This window comes from Dermacentor variabilis, chromosome 6 (assembly GCF_050947875.1).
Source record: "Dermacentor variabilis isolate Ectoservices chromosome 6, ASM5094787v1, whole genome shotgun sequence".
Lineage (NCBI taxonomy): Eukaryota > Metazoa > Arthropoda > Arachnida > Ixodida > Ixodidae > Dermacentor > Dermacentor variabilis.
In genome coordinates this window covers 177862789-177871191 of record NC_134573.1, presented here as the reverse complement: position 1 = coordinate 177871191, position 8403 = coordinate 177862789, and the positions used below count along the sequence as shown (strand labels likewise).

The following is an 8403-nucleotide window of genomic DNA, read 5'->3' as shown; positions in this document are numbered from 1 at the left end:
ATACTGACGCAGACAAACTGGACCCCGCCTTCGTGATCTGCTTTGTGTGCGTGCGTGCGTGCGTGCGTGCGTGCGTGTGTGTGTGTGTGTGTGTGTGTGTGTGTGTGTGTGTGTGTGTGTGTGTGTGTGTGTGTGTGTGTGTGTGTGTGTGTGTGTGTGTGTGTGTGTGTGTGTGTGTGTGTGTGTGTGTGTGTGTGCGTGTGTGTGTGTGTGTGTGTGTGTGTGTGTGTGTGTGTGTGTGTGTGTGTGTGTGTGTGTGTGTGTGTGTGTGTGTGTGTGTGTGTGTGTGTGTGTGTGTGTGTGTGTGTGTGTGTGTGCGCGCGTGCGTGTGTGTGTTGGGGGTGCTGGCTGGAAAATTCGGCTTGTCTATTTTTGGTGGAAGTTGATAATTAATGCAAGAGACGACACAAGAAAAAAATTTCGCTGATTGTTCTCAAATCCTAAAATAGGGCGTTATATTCGCAAGTCCACTATTGTTCTTGAAAGAAGGTCCTAGCACCTGTTCCTCTTTTTAGCGGAGAAATTATCCCTTCTTTTAACATGGACAGGACAATCGGTTAGTACGCCAGGCGTGTCAAAACGCGTCATTCCGATTCTTCCGTTCTTTAACCTGTGCTGTTCTTGAACAAGTGTGAAGGTATCTTAGAGAACTGTGACTACTATCGCAGCGACACTCCGCAATGCCCCATCGTGTGCTCTTGCCCGAATTCCATCTTTGGGCGTAATTTCCACGGTGACAGTTATTTATGACTCCTGAAACACTTCACGGACGACTGTCGTTACTCTGACCACACTGTCTACTCCTCGTGTTATTGCGATAGCAATTATATAGACACTCCAGGCGCATTTCTGCAGTCGGTGTCGGCGTCGCCGTGATGTACGTCCAAGGGCGATAAAGTCAGGCCGATAAAACTGCTATCCTTACTTCGTATAGACGCCTAGTAATTTACTATCGCAATCGATGCTTTGATTTCGGTCGAAACTGGGACGTTTTCGTTTTATGGTCGCTTTATTTGCCTCCTCCACCCACCTTGCTGACTGCTGCTATCTTTCGGACTACGCATCCACTTGGGCCACTGAGTGTCTGCACCTCAGTACGTGCCCGGATAGACAACTTGAGCCACTGGATATAAGCAACTGGGCATGTGACTCTACGTACGTGTATATGTGAACCAATGCATATGTATATGTATATGTGAGCCAATTCCCTAGAATGAGTGCGTGCCACCACGTAGGCGCCCAAATAGTCAAGAAAAACGAGAAGAGCGTAGTGAAGAAGTCGGAAACGGAAAATTGAAAAACACAATTACAGAGAAGTGAACAAGCTAGAATGAGAAGGCGCACACAAAGTTACGAAGTACAAATAGAAATTTATGCGAGAACTACATCATTTTAGAGCGCAGCTCTTTGGCGTCCGTTCCTGGGTTTCGCGTCGTCGTCGGCGTTGTCGTCGGCCTCGTAACCAGCTCCGCCCCCCTTTCATCCCCCCAGCGCTAGCAGCGACCGACTGATACCGCTGGATGCCGCTGACGCCGCTAGAGAGTCAAGATAACGTGACTGCATAGAACACCGTCGCCGCCATGCAGAAAGAGGAGGAAAGGGTCCACCCCCCCCTGTTCTTGTGTGGCGGATAGGGTGCTCTTCAGTTGCCGACGCGCCGGTTATTTCACGTAGGCCCCGGCACGTCGACGAATACGTGACCACCTTCCCACGGCTAGACCTGGTTCTTAGCGCTGCGGAAGCGAGGGTATCATATTGTTTGTGTCGGCATCGGCGGCGTTGTCCCTGAAACCAACTCCGCAGCTGGGGTTGACTCACTATCGGCGTCAGCGGCATCAGTCAGTCGCTGCTATCTCTTCCCTCCTCCCTTTATCGTGTTGTCCGCTTGCTGCGCGCGCTTCTGCCCCCATCGTTTGCCGCTGGGTGTACACGCCGCCCCCCTCCCCCCTCTTCCTGCGAGTCTCCGGTTGTCAAAGCGCCGGCTCGAACTTAATTCCTTTCTTCGCTCCTCCTCCAATGCAACCCCTGTGCGGTGGCAATCAGAGAGCCAGATCGATGGCGGCGGATCTGTATATGTGCACCGCCCGAGCCGAAATTGCCGCTGCCGTTCGCCCTGTGCGGTGGCAATCAGAGAGCCAGATCGGTGGCGGCGGATCTGTATATGTGCACCGCCCGAGCCGAAATTGCCGCTGCCGTTCGCCACTGCGAAATTATCTGCCAGTTCTTTCTGAGCCATGAGCGAGACGACCGATGGAAGTCCTCCGTCTGCTGCTGCTGCTGCTGCTGCTAAACGAGCTGCCAGAGCAGAGGCCCAGCGCCGTCGCCGTCAGAATCCAGAGGTGCGTGCCGCCGAAGCAGAAGCTTACCTAGTGGAGTCTTTGTTAAAGGAATACGTGTGAAAAATAAAAAAAAAATTCTGTGATAGCGCATACATGTGTTGCTCGATTTCTTTGCCTCAATCTATCGAAAAGGTGAAACAGCTTATTTGCTGCGCTCAAATTTCGCATTAGGAAGTAACGTAATCGTCGGTAATTTTTTTTTATTCTCATATAAAAAGTGAAGAAAGAAAAAGCACTACCTCGAACAAAGGAATTTAACAGCCAATATAGGCATACTTGCTAAATTATTAAAAACAAGTAATTTTCGTAAGGTTTTATTTGGCTTTGTTGTCTGTTGGCTTCAAGTTGGTCGTATTGTGCTTTCTGTGCGATGGATGGATGGATGGATGGATGGATGGATGGATGGATGGATGGATGGATGGATGGATGGATGGATGGATGGATGGATGGATGGATGGATGGATGGATGGATGGATGGATGGATGGATGGATGGACGGACGGGCGGACGGACGGGCGGGCTGGTGGGTGGATGGATGGATGGATGGATGGATGGATGGATGGATGGATGGATGGATGGATGGATGGATGGATGGATGGATGGATCTTGCTTGTACGTCCGGCGAGGTTTAACGCGACCCGGGCTCAGGACTCAGGCATGCGACGGCCTGCCTCCTGTTCAATATGGGACTCGGCGGTGGGTATATCCTTCTGGCGTTTAGATATGCACTGGTTATGTCGTTGTATCTGGTGAGCCTGTCCCGTTCTGGGCGAGGAGTGTTCGCTATCGTGCGAGAGGCGTTGCCCTGTTCGGCGCGGCGGGTCATGTCTCGCGCCGTCCGGTGCGCCGTCTCGTTTAGGTTCAGGAGCGCGTCGTCTTCCGTGGTTACGTGCGCGGGGAACCATATGATCCTCGAGCTCGCGGTTTTGGATCTGCCCGCTTTGGCCAGAATGGACAGGGCTTCCTTGGAAATTATACCTTTGGCGTAATTCTTTACTGCTGTTTGCGAGTCGCTTAGTACGACTTCGCATTTCTGTTCTGTGAGGGCCAGCGCGATCGCTACTTCCTCCGCTATTTCCGAATGTTTGGTGTATACACTGCATGTGGTTCTGATTTTGGAGTTTGTGTCTATGACTACGGCGGTGTATTTTTGGCCGTTCGGATGTTCGGCTGCGTCGACAAAGCGCGCGTTTCTCCCTCTGCCGAATGAACGGAGCAGAGCCTCGTTCTGTGCGTTGAGCTTTATTTTTAAAGAAAGCAATTCATTCAACTCTACAATGTACAACAGTTGGTGTTGAACAGGCGCGACTTGTTACTGATGACTCACGGGATTCAGTCAACCCACTTGCTTCCGGCTATCGAATACTTTGGTGCATCGTTCTATAGCAATAAAGCTAGCGAAAGCTAGCTTCTCGCTTACTGTAACCACGTCGTGGGAAGTATAGCACATTTGCTATTATTTTTAACCAATCAAGACAATTTTCATTTTTCAAATTAGACTTATTTGAAGTTGCGCTGGATGGCTGGCCATATTACGAGGCTAAGTAGCATTGTAGGATAACAGGGACCATAAGAAAAAAATCGCTATGTTCCTTGCTCCAATATGCGCATTAAAACGAAAGGTCCGTATTAGTATCCTTATTGGAATCCGTATGAAGCGAACCGCAACACAAACACATCGGCACTTTTTTTTATTATTATTACCGGCATGTAAGGATATGTTGGTGCATGCCTGGAAGCGCCAGCTGCTCCTCTTCTCTCAATTCATAGATAAGCTAAAAAATAATTTAAACAAAGTATAGACAAAAGCTTTAATGACGACAGTTCTAAAGTTCACAAACACAAAACGAAAAACAATTGTTTCTGAGCAGTTCAAGAGCGTTCGAATGTTTATGTTGACATACACTCTAAGAAAAATCCCGGGGAAAACGGGAGTAACTGCGCCGTTAGTCCTAAAAAGGGCGCTTTCGTCCCTCAAAGGACTAACTGCATGAATGTGCGGGCCGTGTGCAAATTTCGGAGAGTAACTGTTTAGTCCCTGCTCGGAAAGAGAGCAATGGGAGGACGAACGGCAACAGTTACTCCCCAGGCACTTCGCTGTTTTCGTCCGTGTCATGGAGCGATGCGGCGAAAACGGTATTGTCTATAAATCGTGAATGGTTCGAAGTTCGTGCATTGTCTATTGAACTACATGCAAAGCAGCACCTTGCCTCTTCGTGAGAAAATTACGTGAAACTTAAAACTGGAATGTGAAGAGGCATGCCCTTCGTGCGCACCCCATAAGTGAGCGACACACATTAAACGCGCAAGTCACTGATAGACGGCGAGATTTTCTTGGTCTATAGTACCTAAGTTCCTTCCGTTCCAAGGAGGGTGCGAACTGAAGCGATGTGTAGCTTAAACGGCACGCGCTAAGCGACAGAGAAATTGCCCTTCTCTGTCGTCTTCGGTGCCCCGTTTGAGCTCGCTACACGTATACATGGCGTAGTGCCTCAGTTTAAATCACCCTAAAAATACTCGGGCTGATTTCTTTTCGCAGTCGCTTATGGTTGCAAGTACACTCAACGTTAGACTCTGACTGCATAGCTTGCACAAAATACAGTCACTTTTATATTGCCGCACTTGCGTTAGAGCACAGCCGTGTGGAACGGCTGTGCTCTAAAATGCTCGCTGCTGGAAACAGCGTATCGGCCCCAGGCCGAGGATCGTCGACCCCGTTTTTGAACGAAGATGCAAGCTACAAAGTTGTCCTCCCGCGTCTACCAACCGGTAACGATGTTTTGAATTCTATTTTCCTTCATGCGGACTTGAGTGGCCGACCATACCGTGCTCCCGACTTCCGAGACGCTCTGCTTGAGGTAGTGAATACTTCAGATATTGTAGGTGTCGGACAGTATCAAATGAGCCATGTATGGATGGTTACTTGCGCTAGTAGTGCGGCAAAACAGACTCTCGTCGCCTGTGGTGAGCTCCGTGTCAAAGGGCTGAAGTGCATGGTGATAGATCCGGAGACTAAAAACATCAAGCTTAAATTACTATGGCTTCCACCTCACCTTGAACCACGACGCGTTGAAGAGGCGTTCCAGGCCTATGGTCAGGTGAAGTCGGTGGAGAGAGAAGCATGGAGATGCACTGGCATGGAACAGTGGGTGACAACAAACCGGGAGGTTTCCTTGGTGCTCAAGGACAATATCACCGTAACCTAAATACCGCACATTATGTCCATTTATGGACACCAGTGCCTCGTACTTATCCCCGGTAGGCCTCCTCTGTGCCTTCGTTGCAAGCGCGTGGGACACGTTCGACGACAATGCAGAACACCGAGATGCTTACAGTGCCATCGATTTGGTCACTCAGCGGACGCCTGCGTGTCCACCTACGCCAATAAGCTTCGTTCTGGGCAATATAGCGCAGACGAGCCACAACTGGACCACCTCATGGATTCTACAGAGGTAGTAGATGCCACCGGAGAGACTACAGGTGGCATTAGGGACGAGGACCAGGAGCCCTTGAAGCCAATGCCAACCAGTCATAACAGCTCAAGTAATACTAGCGAAGCTTCCGGCGAGGATGACTCAGTTTGCCCACCTGGCCTAGCAAGCCTTAAAGACAAGCCCCCTGATGACAAGGAAGAAGAGGAAGAGGCGATGGACATCAGTAAGGCCAGGAAACGTCCGGCACCATGCAACGACGAAGCAACAGAATGTGCACTACAGGCGCCCGAGAAAGTGTCTCCTAGTGCTCAGCAAACTCCCTCTCCTGGTGATAATGTGCCCCGCCGGTTATATCAGCGTAGTCAGGAGAGTGGCACAAAGAAGTCCAAAGGGAGCAAGACCACAGATTTACCTGTGGCCAAGGGCAATGAAATACAAAAGCTTTAGGTGAGCAAAATGGCTACCGCCTTCACCCTCCCCTTATGTGTAGCGACACTCAACGTACGTGGGCTGAGGAATATAAGGCGTCAGCAGCAGTTACTACACATGCTTAGGCAGCATGAAGTTGATGTTGGTGCAGTGCAAGAGACAAAGATATCGTCTGCTGGTGATGTCAACCTTGCGCTGCAAACTTTTCAACCTGATTACGAGGTGTGTATTACCCAAGCATGTGGTGCTTCCGCTGGATGCTTTTTGTTAGTCAGAAAGCAGTTAAATCATTCTTCATTGTCGCTGCGTGTTGATGGGGAAGGCCGCCTTATATGCTGTGACCTCTCTTTTCATTCCCGTAATTGGCGATTTATTTGCGTTTATGCTCCCTCAAAAGTGAGTGACAGGAAGGCTTTCTTCCTCTCACTTGCTCCGCTCCTAGATACTGACAGAGATTTGGTACTGTTGGGAGACTTCAACTGTGTTTGTCATTCCAGAGACCACTCATACCTAACTAATCGTTATGATGCAAGTGCTGCTTTCCTGCATCAGTTAACGGAAGATCACAATCTAATAGACGTGGGCGCCTACACACCATCTTGGGTGCGGTTCACGCACTTTCAAGGCGTCTCCCATGCTCGACTCGATCGTGTGTATGTTTCGACGAGTCTCTGGTCTAACATTCACAACTACGCCGTGAAGCCTGTATTTTTCACAGACCACTGTTTAGTAGCTGTTTCATGGGGCCCCCGAAAATTCCGCAGGTTTGCTCCAAACTGGGAACTGTGGAAACTTAATACACAACTTTTGCGAGAGGAAAGTTTTGTAAACAAAGTGAAAGAATTATGGCTAGAAATATCACAATGTCAACAGCTTCCTTTGTTTGCTCGATGGGAAATGTTCAAAAATAGAGTAAAAAATGAGGCGATTGCCATTTCATGTGAGCTGTCTCAAAGAAAAAAAGCTGAAAAGCATTACCTTCATGATCTACTTCACAAGCTGCACGCTTTCGAAAGCCAGGAACCAGGGTTGTATAGCGATGAAATAAACACAGTTCGCGCACAAATACAGAAATATGAGACGGAAGTGTACAAAGGAGCGATGGTTCGTTCACGCACAACTCGCTTCACAGAGGAACAGCCCACAAAAAAGGCTCTCGGTGATGAGAAGCGATACGCGATTTCCAAGCAAATATTATAAATTGAGTCTGGTGGGTCTATATACACAGACACGTCCCAAATAATAAGCCTATTTGAAGCTCACTATAAAGATCTTTTCGCTGCAGTTAAGCCTCAGAATGGTTACGAAGAAAACGCTGATCAGTTTATTTCGCTTATGCCACACTTAGAAGAAGATGATCGACTCAGCGTTGATGGGCCAATAAACCGAGAAGAAATTAATTTTGCCGTCGAAACGCTGCAGAAGAACAAGACGCCTGGTCCTGATGGCCTTAGTGCTGAATTTTATATAAAATTTCAGGAATTCCTGTGTCCTTTTCTGCAGCAGCTTTTCGAGGCAGCCTATCAATATGGTGAGCTTCCTCCATCTTTCTATCAGGGCCACACAACCTTAATACCAAAAAGCACTGATGATGAAACAATAAAGAGAGTAAACGGATATAGGCCGATATCATTATGTAACGTGGATTACAAAATATTTGCAAAAATACTGACAAATAGATTGCAGACAGTCATTACTAAATTAGTAGGTGATCATCAAACATGCGGAATTCGAGGCCGCTCTATACAGACAAATGTTCATATCGCACGTTCAGTCCTTGAGTGCATAGAGGGTAGTACGGATCAAGTAGCTCTTCTCCAGATTGACCTCGCCAAAGCCGTTGATAAGGTTCAACACGAATTTTTATTCCAACTACTGCGACATCTTCAGTTAGGGGATGTATTATACAATGGTATAACACTTTGTTATAAACACTGCACTACAAAGTTAATTGTGAACTGTACCCTCTCAGATATAATACAAGTACAGTCATCCGTTCGTCAAGGTTGTCCGCTCTCGCCTTTACTCTTCGCCATATACTTAGAACCGCTTTGCTTAAGCGTGCTTTGCGACTCGAGCATTAAAGGATATATGTATGCCGATGAGGAAATTAAAGTGCTAGCTTATGCAGATGACATTGCCTTCTTTTGCGTCGATAAGCCAAGTATTACCAAGGCAATAAACGCTACCCTGCGTTTCTGT

At 48.1% G+C, this 8403-nt stretch overlaps 1 pseudogene; it reads left to right on the top strand.

The window, feature by feature from the left end:
- The first annotated feature begins 5001 nt into the window (after positions 1-5001).
- Positions 5002-6292, top strand: LOC142584453 (uncharacterized; annotated as a pseudogene).
- Positions 6293-8403: the final 2111 nt, after the last annotated feature.